General features: G+C 40.4%; 1 long non-coding RNA gene across 1 annotated transcript; it reads right to left on the bottom strand.

The window, feature by feature from the left end:
• Window positions 1-1,298: 1,298 nt before the first annotated feature.
• On the bottom strand, window positions 1,299-22,950 carry LOC147150550 (uncharacterized). The gene is made up of 3 exons (XR_015086254.1): window positions 22,858-22,950; window positions 4,398-4,445; window positions 1,299-1,899 (listed from the first exon to the last, which is right to left on the bottom strand). It is a non-coding gene; the product is annotated as an uncharacterized LOC147150550 (long non-coding RNA).
• Window positions 22,951-24,256: the final 1,306 nt, after the last annotated feature.

The following is a 24,256-nucleotide window of genomic DNA, read 5'->3' as shown; positions in this document are numbered from 1 at the left end:
ACTGCACAGCCGAGTGTGGCCACATTGCAACGTGCCATTTCGGCTGTTACGTTATGAAGAATCTGAATCTATATGAATGGCTTTATATTAGCCAACAGGTTAACCAAAAAACAAATTGGGAATTACACATAGCATAATCAGTTCACAGACTCAGAGTCAGCGTGCCCTGATCTGAGCATGGGACCAGCTGGTGAAGATCAGCCCCATAGGCAGGGCCAGCCAGGGAGGAGACCAACCCACATTATGTTTAGATTTTGAAGAGTATAAATGTGAGGGCTGCATGTTAGACCACGCCCCTTTTCTGCCCTCGCCCATCTCGGGTGAGAGCATCCGCGAGGATGGAAAAGCTGCCCAGATCTGATCATTGTATGATTCCTGAACTTCAGAGATGGTAAAGAAAACTGCTGAGAAAATTCAACCGATTTGTGAGAGTCTTTATTTATATTGGATACCTTCTTGAAAGATAAAACGAACACGCATTGAGTAAGTAGTTGTTTTGTAAATTGCTAATTGGGCTTATGGACCCACAAAACATTCCAACAGTTCCAAATTGAACGGCGTGTGGTCGAAAAACTGGGGCCATTCCTCATCCAAATAAATGTGCACGTCTACTCATTCTCACTTCAGTCTCTGTAAATATCCTGACTGGTGTTTAATGCTGTCCTAACCGTGATCAGCAAAGAAGCAGTGTTTTTTTTTTAAGCAAAGAAGCAGTGTGCGCTGGTCCCAGCCTAAATCTATGTAGCTCTGCTGACTTCCACATTTCCTCATTCTCATATAAATCAGCCACTGAGAGGTTAATCCTTTTGATATGTTGAAGTGGGCATTCGTAGGGATGACCACATAAATTCTGGTGCCAATTGGACGTTATAAGCAATGAAAGTACAATGATTTCCAATGGAGAGTTTGGAATCGGTTCCTCACGTAACTCCGGCCGAACAAGGATAGAATGGTAGGGGGCCATTTTCCTCATTAACAAGCGGCGTCATTCATGGAGTCACTTATTTCCTAATTTCTCCAAAATGAATGGATAAAATGGAAAATGCAACTCTTTTCATTTTCCTGATCAAAAAATATATAAAATGAACTTCCATCCCGTCCCAACCGTCCCTTTAATTAACGATACAAAGGGCAATAGGTACCTGATTGGCATTTTTAGGAAACAACGTACTTGGATGTCTGATTGCTTCTTATATGTGCATTGTACACCTCCGACATCATCATAACTGGACCAAGAAAATGATCCGGCCATTTGGGAAAAGATCCAGTTTCCTGCTTGTTCCAAAGTCTGCGATGTACAGTTTATTGTTGATATCTGCAACTATCCACAAATACAAAATATTACATATATAATACATTATACAAAAATCCCTTTAATGATCAATTAATATCCTACACACACACACAAAATCATACAAAAAACATATCATTGTTTAAATTTATGAATCGAAAATTATGTTTTCAGGTTTCAGGTCTCTATGCAAAATTCCAATTGAATGGAGTTCCTGAAGCCCTAGCAGTAGATCCTGGCAAATATCCAGTCTTCGATGATCAGACAGGCTTTGTCTTCCAGGAAAACCTTTGTTTTCAATCAGCTCCATCAGGTTATATTCGCAGAGAGGGGAGACAAAATAAGCAAAGTACGTGTCTTCAAATACAGCAATGGGTTTTAGAAGATGTTCTGCTTGTAGATTTCCTGAACACAGGGAATAAGCCATTTCCAGTTCTCTTTCGGAAACGTGTCTGGCAACTCGTTTTACTGCGGAAGAGTCCTGGGAAAATCTCAGCAGCATTGCATCCATTTGCAATCTTTTTGTGTATGTTAAAAACAAGGTCATCAATTTCCATCACGCCTGCCTTGGAATCAGTGTTTTCAAATAAATTCATCCATTGTGATTCCTAAAAAAAAAAAAAAAAAAGAAAACCAAGATTAGAATGAGATTATGCAAGCACAAAATGAAACAGAAAACTAAATGCAGTGCATACAGGTGGTCATTGGATGAAGTAACGGTTTCCTGAAATGAATAATTGCACAAAATTAATTATTTTTAGTATGCAAGTTTTTGTCATTTTACAGTATTTGAAAATAAAGTTATATTGGCATATATTGTATTAAACTTGGATTGCTCACACTTTTTCAGCATGCAGGATACTTTTGAAATAACCAATGTCTACCGCCCACTTTAAACTTGCAAAACTAATGTTTACGTGTTATTCATAAATATATTGAGAATTTTAAAAATAAATCTATATAATACATGTTGGTGTATCTTGCATAACTGAAAGAATTCAGACAATAATTGGTGGGAAAATGCTGAATAATAAAAACAAAATAACTTTGTTCAAATGCCTAACACGTTTGTTAACCTAACGAAAAATAAAAATTTCCAGAATTGTATGGCGTTTCTAGAATCAGAAGTATCTCTTATAAAGTTCGAATAAAAACTTAAATAACTACCTGAAATGTCTTTGCAGTAAATAAAGTAACATTTAAATACTAACTGAAATGACTTATCTTCGTTATAGTTTCAGACTAAATAATTTAGATGGAGTTGACAAGCTCAGCATCAACTCTTGTAATATGCTTACAAAGCATATAAAACAAAGTTAAATAAAATTTAGCATTGTGATATTTCAGATCAGAGGATCAGAAAGCTCACAGCAGTGTTTGTAGTATTTAGCTGTCAAGTTTTTCATGACTTTCACCAAACTCACACTATTTCCTCTTTAACAGACACTCTTCTATTGAGTATGCAGAGCAGGCTTGGTGAGTTCATTTTATGCTAAAGGCTACAAGTGAGCTTTCCTGCAACAAAACATGACTGAACTGAATTTCTTCCTCTCTTAATCACACATGCTATTACTATTACGGACAGTTTGAGATTACCAGTAGCCTCCTCTTTCTTTTTTTTTTTTAATTATTTTTTCAAACATACATTGTATGAAATATACCTATAAAAAAAAGACAAAAGTATGCTTGTAAATAAGGGAAAAATGCAAATCACATAAAAATACAGACCAAACTTGGCAAAAAAGCAACAAAAAGGAAGTAAAGACAGCGGTCGAACCATTTTACCCGCTAGACACTTTTCCATTCCTACCCCTTAATTCTCCAATCCACATTAATAATCAAAAGTTCTTTATCCTATTTCTATACTGTTGCTGCAACATACCATAAAACATATACAATGTAGTGATTTCAGGCAGTACAACTCCATATCCACTAATCATATTTATAATTATGTTGTTAAACATAGCACACTACTAGGCTGTCTTGTATAGTATTGATTGTGACTGCAGTATGGTTATTATAGTAATTATTGTTGAAAAAAATGACTACACACTACACAGTAAAATACAATGATTTATACAATGGGGTTGTACATAACAACAACACACTGATGATGATGATGATGATGATTATTATTATTATCTTGCATAACGTAAAGAACTGTTATAATAATAATGATAATAATAAGAATTATTATTATTATTATTATAGTCATCATAATATAAGCAATATTTGTACAACTCATTGTCAAGTCTTTCCTCTTCCCTGTACTGTACCTGCAAAAATGGTTATATTATATTTCTTTATGAAGTGATGCATGTTTGTACATTGTTGTAGTTTAAAGTGGAAGTCAACCCAACAAATTTTTTTAAAGGATATGTTCTATGCAGGCTCTGTAGTTGAAGCAAGTCATTCTGATTAATTTGTGCGTTTGTGGAATATGAGTCAGCGAAGTCAGCAAAATCTAGCCATCTCACGGGGCGGCCATTTTGTCACTTCTGTCAACTGAAAATGACATCAGGGTTGCTCAGGACTCTGCTGACGCCCAATCATGGCTCAGCATCAGAAAAGAGTTGTGATTGATCGTTACCTCAGCCCTGAGCAAATGTGATTTTTTTTTTTCTCCAATCGTCAGAAGTGACAAATTGGCCACCCGCTAAGATGGCTAAAAATTGGGAGATTTTGCTACACAGTATTCCAAAAACGCAATATTAATCAGAATGCCCTCTTTCAACTGGTGGGCCTGCATAGTACATTACATTACATAGACAACATAGAACATTCTTGAAAAAAAAACATTCTTGAAAAAAAACTCCACTTACAGATATATACAAGCTTTTCATTGTTGTCCTTGAGTATTTAAGTTATATACTCCCCTTAAACCAGGGGTGTAAAACTCATTTTTGTCACAGGCCACATTGTAGTTAAATATGACAATTGGATCTGCACTCGAGTCAGTTGCTATCCTCATAATGAGCACCACTGTATTAAATCATATCCCATAACAGCACATGAAAACCTTGGTTTATTGTTTTGCTCTACAATTATGTAAAAACGTAATTAATTATTAATTCTAACAAACAATTACAGATACAAATGTACATACATGTCTCCTTGGACAGTTAGGATCTCCATAGCCATTTCCATCCATTATCTGTTGGTCACCGAAACATAGACACAAGAATTAGTATTATAGCCACTCTGGCAGTCAGGCATTCTAAATAACTTGTCCATTTAAAACAGGGGTTGGTAACTTTTTTAACACTCAGCTATATCGAGCCATATCGACCCGATTTACACGGAAAAGAAGACACTGAAAGACACTTTTTGACATCTGAAATGAAGATATATATATATATATATATATATATATATATATATATATATATATATATATATATATATATATATATATTAAGTGAATGCATTTTGAACTCAGAAAAAAAATCGTAGTTGAATGTCTCTTTCAAATTAATTAAAAAGCTGAACTTAAAATATCCATCTAAAAATGTCGTGAGCCGTCATTCTGGCTTTTGGAGCGTGTAGACTTGACCTGAATTTAAGACTACAATGAAAAAAATAGCACTATTTCACTGAACGATGAAAATAAATACTTGCAAAATAACTGCCTGAATATTTATTTGACCTGGTTAATGGGACTTCTGCTCCTGAACCTTTGCGCACATGCAGCGTCGGCAAATCAGGGCTCGGAAGTCATTTTCATCTTTACGCAGGACTGTAAAATACAGTCTTAATAAATAAATGAATAAATAAATAGATCATCTTTTTTTTTGTGAAAGCATTCATATTACAATAATTTATAAATGCGACGTCGGTCTCTTTGGTGTGTGTGCGTCCCGAAAGTGAATTACCAAAGAAGAGACGACTCAATCACGACGTTGTGTTTGCGGAAGTAGATGTGATGCCGCGTGTCGGAGCATTTCTACAGTGAAGCGATTCGGTAAGAGGTAGAAATGTATGGGGTTCCATTTGTGCCAAAAATATGTTATGTGTCATGAAACGTGTCTATGTTATATGTTATGTGTCAATGTATGTGTCTATGTAGACGTCTATGATACGTGTCTATGTTTGTGTCGATGATAAGTGTTTGTTGGACGTCCTTGTTAAGTGTTTGTTAGACGTCCATTTTTAATGTTTGTTAGACGTCCATGTTAAGTGTTTGTTAGAAATCCATGATGTGTCTGTTCCTGTCAGGGTGCAGACAGATTGCGCTGTCTACCGTGAAATAAAAAAAAATTATGTCTAACACACTTATCATCGACACATTACATAGACACATCATGGATGTCTAACAAACATTTAACATGGATGTTTAACAAACACTTAACATGGACGTCTAACAAAAAAATTAACATGGACGTTTAACAAACACTTAACATGGACATCTAACAAACAATTAACATGGACGTCTAACAAACAATTAACATGGACGTCTAACAAACATTTAACATGGGCGTCTAACAAACATTTAACATGGGCGTCTAACAAACATTAAACATGGGCGTCTAACAAACATTAAACATGGGCGTCTAACAAACACTTAACATGGACGTCTAACAAACACTTATCATCGACACAAACAGACACGTATCATAGACGTCTACATAGACACATACATCGACACGTAACATATAACATAGACACGTTTCATGACACATAACATATTTTTGGCACAAATGGAACCCCATAGAAATACAGTAGTATTTGGGGGAAATTATTAGGTGAGGCTTTTTGATCTCGTTTTATGGAGACGTCAGTAAAGATGAAGTCGCGTCATAACCGTGGCTGAATTACTACTATCACCATAAATGTCCACTTTATGCTTCATGTTTCAAGTGTTGAAGTGGGATTCAATTTAAGTCAAATATAAAAACAATACTGTTACTCAAAACAACTCTGATGAGTCGATCTCCCCGGCTGCAAGCACTTTAGGCTCTCGGCCCACGCGGAGCGCATTTTGGGCTCAGGAAGCCGTCAATATCAGAGCGATATGCGACATGGCGCGGTTCAGACTGCGGTCATTGCAAAAAATCTGATCGATATCCGACCGATAAAAACGAGGTGAAACACTGGTAATCGGCAAATAAGGAGTCTAGAGGGCACGAACAAACTACTAGCTCTGCCAAAGGTGGAAAGAAAAACAACAACATCACTCGCTATCGATACTTAGCGCGTGAGGGGCGTTCACTCACAGTGTGGGACATCTCAGTACTGTGTGGAAACTCAATGAACTAATCAAATGGCAACAATTATCAGTAGTAAAAACAACGTGGGCTTTCTAACACAGCCGCCCCCGACTGTCTGCATGGACAGTCGAATCCAAGGTAGAAAGACCACTCAAGTGGGAGAACCTTTGATGTCATCCTCGAGCTTGGGGAGCTTGACCAAGCGAGCTACGGGTCGAATGTAAGTCCGATCCTTAACCTTAACGGCAGCAGTCCGGATGCGCCCATCTGCTCCGGGGTGAGCAGTTGTCACTGTACCAACTGTCCATAAAACTTGTGGAAGCTGTGGATCAACAATGAGCACCACTTGATTCGGTGTGAGATGTTTCCCGTCTTTCTGCCACTTCTTTCTTTCCTGTAAGCTGGGCACGTAGTAGCCGATGAAACTGGACCAGAAGTGGTCGATGAGAACTTGACTGTGTCGCCATCTGCGATTCCCAAGGGTGTTACTGGAGTCATAAACAGCTTGAGGGAGTGATGCATCGTAGCGTCCCGTTAGCAGAATGCTAGGCGTGATGGGATCTGGATCCACTATGTCACATGACACGTAACCGAGGGGTTTAGCATTCAGGATGCCTTCCACTTCCACAAGGACTGTCCGGAGCACAGATTCAGGCACAGTCTGTTCCTTAAGAACAACTTTAAGAGCATTTTTCACTGACCTCACTTCTCTTTCGCATACGGCACCGAAGTGAGGAGCACTCAGGGGATTGAAACAGAACTCGATCTGTTGTTTTGCCAACTGTTCCTTCAAAAGGGGAGCCATGGCCTCGAAGGCCTCACGCAGCTCTCGGACTCCACCGACAAAATGTGTCCCATTGTCGGACAAGATCTCAAAGGGTTTTACTCTTCTGGCAATGAAACGTCACAAAGACATCAGGAAGGCATCAGTGTCAAGTCTCTCTAAGAGGTCTAAATGCACACAAGGGGTCGTCATGCACTTGAAGACTATGCCCCAACGCTTCTCTGTCCAACGTCTAATTTTTACAGTATATGGGCCAAAACAATCAACGCCAGTCGAGAAAAAGGAGGGTTTACACAAGCGCAAATGAGCCTTTGGCAAATCAGCCATTTTGAGGATAGAAGGGTCGCCATGCCATGCTTGGCACTGCATGCATTGGCTCTGATGTCTCTTGATGGCTTCCCTCCCGCGCAGAATCCAAAAACGACAACGCAGTTCAGCCAACACTCTTTCGGGTCCTGGATGAAGAAGTGTCTCATCAAAATCCTGGATGATGAGCTTGGTAAGTGGATGTTTTGGGTCCATCACAATTGGATGGATGGTATTGGATTCTAGTTGCTCGGCTCTTCGCAACCTTCCTCCAACTCTAAGAAGTCCCGTTCCTTTATCATACTCAGGAGATAGGGAATTCAAATGACTGCTGGTTGGTAATGGTCGCTCAGAAATAAGTGCCTTGACTTCTTCTGGGAATGTTTCAGACTGGGCCTGCTTTAAAAGGAGATTCTCAGCTTGGATGTAATTAGACACATCATTGGGCAAGCGAGAATTTGGATCAGCCGCCCCATGTAGGGATGTCGCTGTTGCCTTCAGCAGGTCCTTCCATGTAGAGAACATGTTGACATCAGGGAGTTGAGGATTGGAGTTGACGGTCACATGGCCGCAGAATGAAGATTTCTTCAACTCACTATCCTGTGGATTTGGGCCGACAGTTGAGCTGATCGGCCAGTGGTCCTCACAATGGCGGAGGAAATCAGGGACATGGTGCCAACGGTGTGGTCGGGACAGCTCCTTCAAAGTCTTGCCCCGTGTGATGTCATCAGCTGGGTTGTTTGCACTATCCACATATCTCCAGTTGCTCATGTCAGTAAGGTTCTGGATTTCGGCCACACGAGTGCCAACGAAAACCTTATAGTGACAAGATTCTGATTTGATCCAGTGGAGAACTGTAGTAGCGTCTGACCAGAGTATGACATTCCTGATGGGTAAGGTGAGTTCAGTTTGGAGGACATCAGCTAGCTGAGCGCCAGTGAGGGCAGCACTCAGTTCTAGTCGTGGCATGGATATTTGCTTCTTTGGAGCCACGTGGGATCTCGCCAAGACAAAACAAACGTGGACTTGCCTTTGTGCATCTTCTGTCCGTAAGTAAGCAACAGACCCATATGCTCTTTCGGACGCACAAAAGACGTGAAGATCTCTACTTGATGTAGGTAGGTCAGCTGATGGTGGTGCATAACATCTGGGGATTTCCATTTGAATGAGGTCAGGAATCTCTTGCTCCCAAGTGATCCATCTGTCCCTTAGACTCTGTGGCTGGATCGGGTCATCCCATCTTAATTGCTCCTTCCATAGATCCTGTACGAGAACCTTGGCTCTTGTGGTGAACGGTAAAATGAAGCCTAGCGGGACATATTGACAGGCCAGTACCTTGTAGACCTTCCTCAATGTTGGTTCAGATCGCTCTACAGGTCTGTGTTTGTACTTCAGGGTGTCACAGAGGCAATCCCAACGTAATCCAAGAGTTGGTTCTTGAAGGTCCACGCAACATTGGGACAACCAGAGCTCACTGTTCTCAGATCTGACTTCGAGTGGAAGATGTTCAATGACTGCCGGAACGTTGCTCGCCCACTGACGTATCTCGAAACCACCACTGTGAAGAAGTTGGCGCAAATCATTGACAAGGGTCTTTGCTTCCTCCTTTGAACGGGTGCTGCTGAAACAGTTGTCCACATAAAATGATTGCTCGACACAATCAACAAGATTACTGTTGGATTTGCTTGTGTCTTGGACATGTCGCTGCAGGGCGTAGATGGGAAATCTAATGCCAAATGGTAGAACTTGCCATTCATAGATTTTCGGTTGCTCAGTCCTCTTCATATCTCTCCAGATGAAACACAGAATTGACTTGTCATGCGGCAAAAGACGGGTTTGGTGGAACATACCTTTGATGTCACCGCTCACTGCTACTGGATACTGCCTGAACCGGATAAGGACTCCGAGTAGCGATGGACCTAGAGCAGGTCCAGGGAGAAGGTGGTCATTCAGGGACTTCCCTTCATACTGGAAAGAACAGTTGAAGACAATTCTGTCCTTGTTGTTGTGCTGCACCATGTGGTGCGGTATAAACCAGGATTCTGGGGTTGATTTAGCTACCTCGGGTGAAATCACTGCCATGAGGCCCATCGATTCAAACTTTTGGATCTCCTGGCAGTATACCTGAGCACGATGCAGGTCCTGATTAAGTCTCCTCTTGGTGCTACGGAGGTTTGGTAACACTGCCTTAATGGGAGCATAAAATGTAGGAGAGTTGGCACGGCGAAGCAGTGGTGTTGCATATCTCTCTATCCCGTCTACAGGGACCCTGATTATGCAGGTTTCGAGAAGGTCTAAGTTTTGCTGATCTTGCTTCGATCGGGTTATCTTCTTATTTGAATAAGGTAGCACATCAATCTGCCAAAGGCGCTCAACGAGCTCACATGACGGTGTGGCCATTGCTGTGAACAGGCACTGTTGCTCGGAGGTGAATACTTCATCAGTAATGGTGGGACCTTGAAGTGACCAGCCAAATTTGGTGTGGACTGCGATGGGTCCTCCAACTGGACCTGAACACACTGGCTCTATGGGTGCCAAGAGGTGTGGCATGTTGGACCCGATAAGCAACAGAGGTTGAGCGTGGTCGATAGGAGACAATGATAGGTTGCGGAGGTGTTTGAATCGCCTTTGGAGTGTCATCACTCTATAAGAATATTCAGAGAGAGCAAGATTCTCAGAAGTAAATGCGTGTGTGGTATTTCTCCTCGGGTTTGGAGAGGGAGGATACCTGGAAAGCAACGGAAGCACCATGTAGCTGCACCACTCTTTGATGAACTGTTCTGAGGGTGAGTGTCTCAGGCTTTGAGGTGAGATTCAGAAATTTCACAGCTTTCGGCAAGATGATACTTTGCTCTGATCCATCATCCAGCACTGCGTAAGTCTCTAGTACTCTGTCTCTATTATGTAGTAAGACTTTCACAACTTTCAACATTACCTTTGGGGATCGGTTGGGTCGATCTAAGTACACCTTTGTTGTTGGAGCAGTCACCATAAGCACACGCTTCTGGATTTGCTGGACTGCATCATGTAGTACTGTCAAATGTTGCTCTTTGCAAGTATTGAGGGTGCAAGCTTCCGGTTTGTGGCGGCGTCCACACTTCCAGCACCGCTGTCCTTCTGTCAACCATCCAACAATCTGGTCTGCATTCAACTTCTTGAAGTCTGTGCAATTATTCAGAAAATGCTCTGTATTGTCACAGTGAGGACAGTATGGTTTAGATTTAGATGTGGACTTCTGGTGGGTAGACCGCCCTTTGGGGTCTTGGTCGTTACTGGTAGCGACGAAGAATGTGGTTGTTCTCCCCTTTGGTTTATTGGATGAACGTTGTTCATTTTTTGTTGGTTTAGAAGCTTCATGTGTATAGAGGGAAGCAGCTCTGCCTGCTATATGCTTTGCTTGAGATTTCATCTGCAGCCAGGAACTCAGATCAGATAATGTATAGGGTTGGTCAGTGCCTGTGCGAAGAATCCCTTGGGTCAGGCAGTGTTCAACAAACCCATCATGATAACTTGGTGGCATCTTACTGAGCAGTCGATCGACGTTGGATACACATCTTAATTTGTAGCCGTTCTGACCCTCCAAAGTCCTAAGCATGCCTACCAGTGATTGTATAGACAAGGCAAAGGTGTCAAAGGCCTCGGAGTCTCCGAACTTAAAGGCTGGAGCATTCAGAATGGCACCTAGTTCACTTTGGACAAGCTGACGGGGTTGGCCATACTTGTCTTGCAGAGCCTACATGGCCATAGTGTACGGCACACAACTCAGGCGTGTGTACCACTACACTATCAGTGGACCTTAACCCCAACAATGTCCCTCGCTATTGATACTTAGCACTTGAGGGCCGTTCGATGACCGCTCACAGTGTGGGACATCTCAGCACTGTGTGGAAAATCAATGAACTAATCAAATGGCAACAATTGGTAGTAGTAAAAACAACGTGGGCTTTCTAACAGTAAGCAAAAAGCACATCGAGAATGGCTATAACCAACGCAGCGCTGCGGGAATCCATGTTGACTCGCATGAAAACACAAGTCGCGCAAGTTGTTGTCGCACGGTGACTATGTAAATCTCCGGGTGTAACCGTTGCATTTTTATGTGAAAAGTGCTATATAAATAAAATTTGATTTGATTTGAATTGAATGTACACTGCCCTTTCCTAAATTTGAAAGGAAGCACCTTTTCATCCCTCCGTGACCCGATGGCCTGTACCACAAAGGGTAAAGAAAGGTGTTGAGGCCCTGATACACCAAAACGAACTTCACCAACAGTGACAGACGCTTACCCCTTGTGGCGTCCGGCCGGCTGTCGCCACGTCACGCTGGCAAATCACACCGCAACGACAGACAGCGACGCTGACCATTAAAGTACCTTCTGCACATGCATAAGATGTAATACCCTTCATACCAACGGCGGCGGTAGTCACCATTTCTCATGGTTAGAAAACTCCAACCGGAAAGATGTTGGCCGGGGGCTGATTATAACAACGTAAACAATGCATTCGGCTCTATTCTTTGCTCACGATGAACTCCCACGCGAAGTAAACCATCACGTTCTTGACACGGTATTGTGAAATACTTACATTGTCAACCCTCGCTCTTGTACTTGTAAGTTTAATAAGGCAGCGGAGGTGTGCTCACTGTTTTTCCGCCTTTGTCACTTCACGTTGGTGCTCCGCGCGCTGATTTGCTAGCTAACAGCCAATCAGAGTGACTAAATGTCACGGCTGGCGACGCAGATTCAACATACGTAAACGCCCCCCAGATGCTTAGAGACGGGCTATGACACTGGGACGGTGGTCACTACACCAATCAGACGGCGCTTAAAGACACCACGACGCTTCACGACCTCCGACATCGGTTTGGTGTATCAGGGCCTTAACATGTAATACTGTATTTGTGCTGGTTTGTCCATCTGTTTGTCCTTTAGCAGGCTAAAGGATGAGGATGACCAACAGACTGGAGGTACTGTTATGATTCTTGGATGGTTCCAACTTCTTTTTTTTTTTCAACATTGTATTTGTTAAAGTTTTCCACAAAAATTTAAACTTACAAAAACAAAACAGTTCTCATGACAAAGAAATGTCCAAAGTGTTCAGTTTATTGACCGGCATATTTCACTTGATTCTGATTTGGGTAAATCTGACATAACATACACACAAGAGTTCAGCAAATGACAAATACCACCTGAGCACAATAGTACATGAAAACAAAACAATCAAACAAAATATTAAAATACTAATAAAACAAAATACAACAGGTCTCTAACCTAGCAACATCCAGCCTAAATGATGTCAACATTGTGTTAAAAAATACACATATGCTAATGAAATATAAACAGAAAGAAAATTAATTTATCCAACTGCAGAGGACCACTGGCATCTATGCCTCATCTATCGCACTGACTATGCTCAGATCCACACTTTCCAAATAACTTGTAAATGGACCCCAAATACTTTCAAATAATGACAGTTTCCCTTTTATCATAAAAGTTACCTTCTCCATAGGTAGAGTTGTGGACAGTTCCTAAATCCAATTGATGAGTTTAGGTTTACTAGTCCCCCTCCATGAAAGTGCTATGACCCTTTTTGCAAGCAAAAAACATAAATCCAGAGCAGTTATTATACTTGCAGACATATGATGACCATCAGGATACAGTCCTAAAATAAATATCTGGGGTTCAAGAGCCAACTTTGCACCCAATATGGTTTCTAAGGCTTGTTTGACCTCTTGCCAAAATTGTTGAACTTTATTACATTTCCATATTTCCATATATTGAAAAATGAAAAGTGAATTCACAGTAAGATTGACAGTGCAACCATGTCAAGTTGCTTCCCTGTTATTTTGTTATACATATTTTCAATGAAGTACAATTATTACTGTGGTGTATAATTACCTGTATCACGTTGATATTGGTCTCATGCTCACTGCTTTTCCAAGTGCATTGTGGGTAATTATGAGTGCCCTACATTTATCTTCCCTGGAAATTCGGACACCCCTACAAAATGCGTAACCCCATAATAGTGCGCTTAATAGGGAATGGTGTGCTCATTCGGACACAGCAGAAGTGAAGGGCATAAAAGCAAGGCAAAATGCCAAATGCAGGCTGGCCAACTTGTACATCACCACTTTCCCTTCCAACTCTGGATGGGTTGAGGTGAGTGTCACAACACAATTGATTCCTACAGATGTCTGGCTGATGGACTCCATGTCGCGTTCATCATACTTAAAAAGCAAGTTGAGAAAGGCATTACAATGACTGTAACATAGGGTAAGGTTGTGTGTTTGTACCAAATGTAATGGTACATTGGACTGATTACTTTTTTTTAATTACTCTATGGCCAGTGTCAAATTTCAGAGTTAACTCTGCTCAATTCAGTATCAAAATTAGCAATGAAATTTGTAAAAATATTTAATACATTTACATTTTCAGAAAATTGTCATTACCCCTAAATAGTTATTATTCTTATTATTGTTGGGTGACTATCAAAAACTATATTAGTCACAGAGATGGAAAAAGCATGGCTCTGTCTGACACACTGTGTCCAAGATTGAAGCCTGAAGCCATTACATTACTGCAGTTTGTTAGTGTTTATTCGACTCTTCACTAAATTATACTTCCAACTGTACAAAGAGCCAAAACAAAGTTGCAGTGTTGGACAAAAGGATGGTAAAAACTAGCGGTCAACAGAAATATCTGCACCCTGCCTACTCTCCCTTTACCAAACAAAACAAACATTTCCAGGTAGACACAGGTGGTATTAATTGGGCAATCACTCCACCCCAGTGACACACTGCCACACACTTAGATCCGCCCCCACACACACGCACACACACACACGCAGAGACTTCTTATCCATAGCAACATGCAAGAAACATCCCTGCCTCTGCAATTATATTAAAAGTATACATATATTTCTTCGTACTCCTTTTCGAACATGTAATGTCTGCATTTATGCACTTTAATTGACACTTTTTTTTTCATTTTATTTATTATTTTGTCATATGTTCGAAATAAAGCGATGAAAAAAAAATAATGCAGCATAATGAATTGCTGTGATCCAACCTACTGTATATGGATAAATATTACAAACATACATTGTTAGATTATCAGCACTTTCTGCGTTTTGTGTGTAAAATAACTACCGGTAGCCAATACATGCCTGGACTAAAATTCCAAAGAAAACAATATGGTACAACAAAGACAGGCATGTCATTCACTCAACGGGATGATAATGCAAGATGTCAACCTGAAAGACAACAAAATCTTGCTTTGCCTTGGTGACTTACTTCCTATGCATGAAAATGTTAATGCTGCTAGGTCACTTTTGCAAAGAAAACACTTCATTGTGTGATCTCACGCACCATTCTTGCCCACAACTGAAGGAGTTGAATTTGTTTCTCCAGTGTCAATGGGGTAAATGGTTGTTTGCAGAAAAGTGAAAAAGTTAGCCTGTATGAAGGACCAAATACATGATGGGCCTGAAAGAGTTCATCGATGGGCGCCGCTGAACCTGTTGCTTGACAATGAAGTTCATGTTTGTCAATCACAATGAAAAAAGTGTGAATGCTGCTTTGTGCGGCTCCCTGAGCAAGAAAGTAAGGCTGTCTGCTTCTGTCATCAAGATGCTGCTGTACATTGGTTCCAGCCTAGAACATTCAACAGCAGTGTTCAGTCACAAACATCTGACAATACATCATGCTCCTAGTATGAATATGAATATTTTTATACACTCAACAAAAATATAAACGCATCACTTTTTTGCTCCCATTTTTTATGAGATGAACTCAAAGGTTTAAAACGTTTTCCACATACACAATGTCACCATCTCGCTCAAATATTGTTCACAAACAGTCCAAAATTGTGATAGTGAGTAAAACGGAGAGGATTATATGAGGTCTATGTCTCCAGCTGACTCAAAGTTTAGAGTGGCAAGGTATGGATGTGGTGCTTATAGAACACACAGGCCCGTATTCCACTTCACGTCTATTTATTGCGGTCTTCTAACATTTACACACAATAAAAACGAGGTGAAACACTGGCAATCGGCAAATAAGGAGTCTAGAAGGCACGAACAAACTACTAGCTCTGTCGAAGGTGGAAAGAAAAACAACAACGTCACTCGCTATCGATACTTAGCGCTTGAGGAGCGTTCAATGACCACTCACAGCGTAGGTCATCTCATTACTGTGTGGAAACTCAATAAACTAATCAAATGACAACAATTACTAGCAGTAAAAACAACGTGGGCTTTCTAACAGTGAGCACTTGTCCTTTGCCAGATAATCCATTCCACCTCACAGATGTAGAGTGACCAGATCCAAACTCAGCAGATGTGGGACAGGGAGTATGCTTGTGAGGGACAATGTGGGACGCAAATGACGCTCGTGGCAGACACCAAAAATGCATATGGTGCAGCTTGCCAACTGTTCAGTAACATATAATATAATAAACTGTAACAAAATAGCAACTATAGATCTACAAATAAAAACACAGAACACAGAATTGCAGTTGAAATGATCTGCATTTACAAAAATACAACACAAACTGCTATAAAAGAGGTCAATCTCTGAGACATTAATTACCAATAGGAGCTCACAATAAAGGCTGTAATTAGTCAGTCTCATCATATCTTGAGGTATATGAACTTTAACAATAGTCATACTCACAAAATAGAACCTTGTCAAATCTCAAATCAACATGTAGAGCATAACGTGCAGTAAAAAAGACAATATAAATCGTTCTAACAAAGCCGGGCTAGTACAACTATACTGCAATTCAATTTATTTTCAAATCAAATTAGACATCCAAAGCATAAAACAAAAATAAAACAATAAGTATAAATCTAAACTAGTCAGGAGATAACAATAAGTACAACCAATTCAGTTGTAAACAAACGTGTCCACCATAGCAGCATGATGCACCTCCAGAAGCACTGCTGAAACACTTTAGGTTATGTCCATCACAACTCAAATCTTTCAGTTTTCTCCATAACAGCAACAGCAGCCCTGGCCCACCCCAGCCATGCACATTCGTTCAGCACCACAGAAAGCACCTGACAGTGAGTGAAACACAAGAATAGCAGCAAATTTTTGCTCACTTGGGAGTTGAACCACTGGCGTTTTTAAGATCCCTCAAACAACTCTCCACACTAGCAGGTGCAAGAACATAAGTAACTATGGATGTAGATTTTGTATGACCGCATGCCATTTGCTTTGCAATATCACTCGAGCCTGGAAACATAACTGATGAGCGCTTATTATATTACCACAATCCTCTGACCTGTACGACTGGGAGTGTTCAACAGTGTGGTAAAGACTACAGTAGTTACTTCAGCAGCTGTTACCTTGTCTGTGTTGGAATCTTGTTGTGTTTTTTGTAATATAAGATGCTTTTACTAAAAGATCGATTGTTAATAACAGAGCTGGGCAGTCCATCCCTGGGCCGGACCCTCCGGCCTGGCCGGATGCCCATCTTTGGGGTGGGAGGTGGGTGCTAACAAATTTTAAAAAATGGCTGGACTAAGCATGGCCGGAAGAGGATTTTAGTCCGGCCCACTAATCGGCCCTCATGCGTTTGACGTGGTCTCGAGGCGGCCAAATTTCATCTCAGCCTACTCGGTGAAAGGCTTCCTTTTTAGGCTCTTTCTACAACAACTGCTGCATTGATTCACGTGACTGACGCATTGTGCTGTTGGCGACAGGTCTGCAACACATGCCACGCACCCATCAGGAATTGTTGCTGCTCTGATCGGTCCATTATGTCACATGTTGTGATGACATACAGTTTCCCACACAGAGAGGAGAGAGAGGATGCAGCACGCAGCTCGTTCCTGCTGCAAAGCAAACTAGTTTGGCGATAAAATTAAATGCATCGTAGTCATCTCGGTCCCTTTATTGTTGTCGCTGTCATTTTGAAGCGACGCCCCTCCGACTTGGAACGTAACTGTTCCAACACAACTTGTGTCCGGGAGTATATTAAGCTGAGCGCAGCACTCAAGTATGACACTGCCACATTAAGGTGGAGTTCATGCACTTCTTTTGGTGTCTTTCCTATTTCCGGAAATACACCGTAGCAAACCTGCTGTGTATAGTGGTTTGCTGGCATGCTTTTATTTTGAAGGCTGTGAACTAGGGCTGTTCGATTTTGCCTAACAAGAAAATACAGATTATTTTCTCTCAAACCCGATTTTACGATTACGATTTCTTTATAAAATAAAAAATTTATGAAAAATGTCGTATTTTTTTTCGTCTTTTATTTAAACTTAATTTTTCTTTCTTTGAACTCAAAATGCCGGTCAATTTAACTTAATACACACAGAACAATCCATTGGCATTAACAGCATTTTACTTATATAATAGATTTCAGATCTATTCTTAATTAAACCAATAATGAAAGAAGAAAGTGCATATACCATCATCAACATGAGAGAAGGTAGACAGTCAATTCTGTAAACCAAACAGTCTGTCAGCAAGTCCCTTTGCCAACCAGTTCGTGACTAGCCTTTCACCTTTCTCCCTGGTCTTACTTAAACATAAATCAATGATTAGTCACTCAATAATACAATGCACTGCAATGTCTGTTGTAGAGGAGAAAACAAGGGACGCCTTTCAGTCATTGAGTTACTTGCTCGCGGGTTGTATTGTACATGCGGGGCACACACTACACTACAGATCTATTTTTGCCCGATTTATTAACTAAACTTTCACTTGCCTGAGCAAATAGCAGAATCGCCGGTAGCCATGGATGGTGTTTTAATTTTTCCGGTATGCGCGCTTGTGGGAGGAAGCGGAAATGCAGAGGAAAGTACGGTGGCTTAGATACACCAAAAATTAAAAAAATCGAACGTGCCGACTTGAACGTTTTTAACATCGTTTTATCCAGAAAATTTGGTTTCGGTTCAAAATCGCTTAATCGAGCAGCCCTACCGTGAACGAAGGGAAGTGTGGAAAATAAATAAGTAACTTGTTCAATGCGACTTCTGGCCGTCTGTTGGACCCAAATAATTGTACAATACAACAAAACCAACCCCGGGGCTCGCAATGGAAGTAAGCACACGTAGTTGGGTGAGTAGTAAAGTACAAGTGGCGCATTTTGAAGCGTGTCCACAGCAGGTTCGAATAGTAAATTAGCCAGCTAATGATCCTTAAAAAGCCTCTGCCATTAGCATCTCTCCCGCAGTGGCGTCAATCAAGGACACTTTTTTTTTGGGGGGGGGGGGGGGCGGAACGGGGCAGGGGGGATAATTTTTATGAATAAAAAGGGCGGGGGATCGCGGCCGGAAGGGTATCCAGGTCAAGGGTGGAGGGTCGCAGCCGGACCGGCAAAAAAGGGTTAAGTGCCCAGCTCTGGTTAATAACAACGGACACAGACAGGTTGGCAGCTTAATATCTTTTACGTGTGTATTTACTCTAACGTACATTGCTGGTTCTTAAACAGTGATAGCACATTACAGCGCTCCTATTGGAGACTCTCAGTACTACACATGACAGTATTAGTAGGAATGGATCCATAGAACATGACGCCTCCTTTTGAGTTGTACGTTTTTTGTGGGCCTCACATTGTGGCGTTTGACATCGTATTCACCTCCGCTTTTAACAGGGAAGACACTGTCAAAGTTCACAGAAAACTTGATCTGACTCATCTTTCACTGGCTTCACCCACGGACAATGAGTTCCCAGACCTTGTTGTAACTTTATTTCCTTTTCTTTGCAGCTTTCTTACTTTCCTTAGAGTCCTCCATTTTCATTATTTCATCACAAATTTCTGTAACACGTCGCTAAAATGCTTGCTATCGTCATGTGGTTCGCTGTTTGCTTTTGGTGGACGTATCTTTAAAAAACATTGACTTCCCTGCATGTGCGCCCGGCTGTTTGACAAAAGGTTTGATTTGATTCGGTTCGATTCGATGCATTCTCACTTTTTAAATGAAAACCAGTTCAAACCGTTTTTTGTTAGACCCTTAATAATAAGGGGTATGTATATTTATAATGTTATATTGTACTACTTTTGAGACAAAAAAATGAAAGTAGACATTCAAAATGCCTCAGACCATAAAAACAGCCTCGCCCTATTGAATCCAGATAAGCCTTTGCGGCGTCATCAACAAAAGCATGTCAAATACTTTAATGCTGTTTTGGAGAAGCCTATTATTTTTTTAAGAGAGCATTTACTTCCTTGTGGTAAATCTCCACTCAATACAACTATTACTTTCGATTCAAGGAAATGGCAAAACTAAGAGTGGTAGTAGTAAATCAATTTGAAGACTAAAACCTGCATGAGACAAACAAATATGGAGCAATGGAATGCCCACTGACAAGTCTGTTGAACTGAAATTTGAGTTTCCTGTACAATAATTTGCTAAATGTTCATGCAGGAATGCAGCTTGAGGTGCTGAAGTCCCGTGAGATTTGCTGATGTCTTACACATTCACACTCTGACCTCCCAAGTTTTTGTGTAGCTTTTTTGGTTTTGGATGGCTTCAATGTCAAACAACCTTTGTGGTTTGGAAATTGTAGGCCAAAGTTTGTCTGGATTTAATTTCAACCCCTCAAAATTGTGCTAGTGTACATGCATCTATGGAAGCCATCTCCTCTCTGTAAAGCATAATACTGTACTGCCACTTGATTCTGGAGCAAATGAAACATTTTCATTTTAGAAACAGGCTTTAAATATTAATCAGTCCATCCAGTTTCTATACTGTTTGTCCTTATCATAGTATCTTTATCACAGCTGACCTTTGACGAGAGGAATGGTAGACAACCAAACTCAGGGCACATATACAGATACAAACAACCAGTCATACTCATATTTGCACCTATGGACAACTTACAGGGTGTATCTCATTTCATTTCATTTTCTCCAATTCATTACATTAACCTGTGACACCTCGCAAGTTGCACCTGTTATTGGATTCGTTTTTCCCGTTTTTAGAGTATATGCCAATTTATTATCTATCAACGTTTTTGTTTTGTTTGCCTAGTGATTAAATTTTTGCATACTGAATCTTTTTACTTCCTTGTTTATTTTTTAGTCCATCTGGGCCCTATTTTCGTAGGCAGGCATCCATACGCTCAGCGTAAAAACAGATGCATCTTAATTTCCATCCGGAACAAGTCTAGTTGTCCCTGATTGGGACCGTGTTGCTGGACCTTCCGGCAGATGGAGATGACATGCCCCTGGCCCACCTGAGAATTTGGTAAAAGAAAGTAGACTGTGCTTGGCTAAAAATATTTGAACTTTGTCCCAAATGGGTAATTTGTCTAAAAATGTCCGGCTCTTCATTTTCGTGCCAGGCAAGTCTAGTTTAGTGGTGGGCAAGTCCAGCTCAGAGTGTTTGCGAATTTAGAATTTTTAGCAAGACCGCGCTATACCTCACTGGGCATTTTGGCAGAGAGAGCTGCCGTACCCCCAGCACATATGGCACTTTGGTGACAAGTAGACTCAACTTTAGACTTGCAAAAAACAGGTGTAAGTGGTGGTGCAGGTGGTTTAACATTTGCATTTTGGTGGATTTGATCCAGGTGCAGGTAGACAAATATGGCGCTCCACGGATGCGTGTGGTGTATGTCATCGTATTTCATTCATGACTATAACGGTGTGGGGCAATCCCTCAATCAATGTGGAAATCAAGTCATTGAAGCAATTATCTTTAAAATATTTAATAGCACCTCCTAACTTTATAGCACAATTATGGGTGGGAGGATGGGTTATGAAGGGTTCACACACGGACGTATGACCGCAGATGCAAAGCGGTCTCCAAATGCCCACGTCATGCAAGGCCTACTACATCTGCTGGTCTTGAATTCTTCATTGTCTTTTTAACAGGAAAAGAAAAGGGAATTATTGTCTTTCGTGGTTTACAATTGACCCTCAGTTTGACTGTACAGCACATCCTGCAACTGCTCCTGAGTAGTGGTGTGTTCATGGAAAGTCGAAAGTCCGAGCAATACAGCTCACCCGTTTTCTGAAGCTGAACCATGATTGGTAGTTACCTGAGCAACTGTGATGACATTTTCAGTCGACAGAATTGACAAAATGGCCGCCCCCGAGATGGTTTAAAAGGGGTGCATTTTGCTGCTCATCTCCTATTCCACAAACACAATATTTATCCGAATGCCTTGTTTCAACGAGTGGGACTGCATAGAACATATTCTTGAAAAACATATTTGGGTTGACTTGCACTTTAAGTATTCTCTAAATGAAAGTAACTTGAAACACATTTAACCCATTACTTAGTTGACCAATTAGAAATACAATTTACTCACCATGGAATGTTGATTTCAGCCTAATGCACTCTTGCTCAGTTGTTTGGGTAGGAGAGGGAATTTAAAATGGAAAACTCAATGTTGAGAGAAATTAAGTTATCAAGCTAAGTTTATTAAGGTACACCAACTTGAAGTTTGTTTTAAGCCTACCAACAGTGACATTTGAGTATACATGATATGCTAAATTGATGTAATTACCAATTTCATGATTTGAGCCCAAATCATAAAATAGAGTTAGCATCTTAAAAAGTATCTAAATCAATTAATTTCATATTTCAAACTTGCATTTAAAGAGGAAGTCAACCCAAACCTATTTAAGAATATGTTCCGTGCAGGCCCACTAGTTGAAACAGGGCATTCTTAATATTGCGTTTGTGGAATATGAGTTAATCCACCCGTTTTTAGCCATCTCTGGGGGCGGCCATTTTGTCACTTCTGTCAACTGAAAATGACATCACAACTGCCCAGGTAACGACCAATCACAGCTCAGCTTTAGAAAACAGGCGAGCTGTGATTGGTCATTACCTGAGCCCTGGGTAGTTGTGATGTCATTTTCAGTCGACAGAAATGACAAAATGGCCACCCCGTGAGATGGCTGAAATGGGGTGGATTAACTCATAATCCACAAACGCAATATTAATAAGAGTGCCCCGTTTCAACTAGTGGGCCTGCTGGGAACATATTCTTAAAAAAATATGTTTGTGTTGATTTCATCTTTAAGTATTTGTAATAATCCGGTGTACACCGGAATGAGGTGGATTCTATAAACGCCAACACCAAAAAGAATTTGAACAAAAAACAACAATTTTTTAACAAAGGATAATCGCCTGACCAACAAAGTACAACATAGGACGCTGGTACAAAACCAGGAAAAACACAGGAAACAAAAAGTGCTTGCACAAGGCAAGAAAAATGAGAACCGAAATAGTTTGTTACTGAAGAACATAAACCCAAAACGCGTATGATATTAACCGAGCAAAGCTTTAATACATCAAACTACTTACATGGGCAAGATCTACGGAGCAAAACAGTACAAGTTTAGAAAAATTCGTGAACATGGAGCCAATCACATGAGCAAAGCGAATAATCCGCCAGTGAGTTGTCTGCTAGGCAGTCGTTAAATAGTCCACTGATTAGGATTGCAAACAGGTGCGCTGCAGAGGAACTACCTACTGCCCCTACTGGAGCAACCGGAAACTACAACAACAAATCATGATACAAGAAGAACAGATAATGACAGTATTAAATCAAGTGGTGTTAAGAGATCCTCTGATTTACTTTTTAGAGTGCTGAGTTAATGGTCACATTAGTAGACTACATGTCTTAACTAATATACTCAAAACTAGAAATGGAATTTACCATTTACAAATATGTCACTCATGTAGTTTTGGACAAGGGAAGTAGAGCAATAAACTTTTTTAATACAATAAAGTTGTACAAAGTTAATAAAATAAATGACCTAAACATTACCAATATTTAATGTGCAAAATAAAAATCATTATCTTAATTTGATGCGTATAATTTCCTTCAAGATATATTGAATAGAATTCAATACAATTGAAACAATTTTCAAATATTTTTGTTTTACCGGCAGTATATTTCTCACAGGCCCTGCCCTATTCATTGTCATTTTAGCCAGATGCGTAGTAACTCGTCTTTTCTTCTCCGCTTTGTTTCCATTACAAACTTCGCATAGTTGATGCTTATTCTATCAAAACAAAGTAAACCAGGCTCTTTATTTGTTTGTACAGTATGGATTGAAAGAGAACTTAAATAACTCTCAAGAACGCAATGCATTTAAGTGTAGTCTTAATATCCGCGGCTTTATGAATACGTCACAAACATTGGCCTTTACTTTGCAATTACATTTATTAATAATGGATAGGTAGTTTTAATACTAGGCTACACTGTACAACACCCTGATAATGAGCTACTATTTGGTTTGCTTTAAACATCTGTACAACAAAAATACTGAAGCAAAATGTAAAGGTACACATTTAATGGAATTTCAATGCGACAAATCGAGATCTGCTTCGAGATAATCACAAACAAAAAGCTTAGGACCTCAACGTAGATGACTCATTGTCACTCAATACGGTGGAATAATGACTGATTACAGGCGAAATCCAATTACATTTTATATTGCAAAACATACGTAATTTCAAGACATGTTCCATATCGAGGTCCATAACATGTGCTTCGCAAATTAATTACAGTTTCGCTGATATGCATCTCTACATATTTTTTTTTTAACTGCGCATTTAGTTGTAATTGCAATATAGTCCGCAAAGGATTGAACAAACCCTGTTTGCTTGCTCACTGAAACCAGTTTTAGCCCATTGTTATCAAGCATACTGGACATACCTGTGAATTTCTTGTACCATGTTCTTTCTCTGGGAGGTC

Source organism: Filicampus tigris, chromosome 3 (assembly GCF_054856515.1).
Source record: "Filicampus tigris isolate MCC_2025a chromosome 3, RoL_Ftig_1.0, whole genome shotgun sequence".
NCBI classification, from domain to species: Eukaryota; Metazoa; Chordata; class Actinopteri; order Syngnathiformes; family Syngnathidae; genus Filicampus; species Filicampus tigris.
The sequence above is the reverse complement of the archived record's forward strand: the minus strand, read 5'-3'. Positions and strand labels throughout refer to the sequence as shown.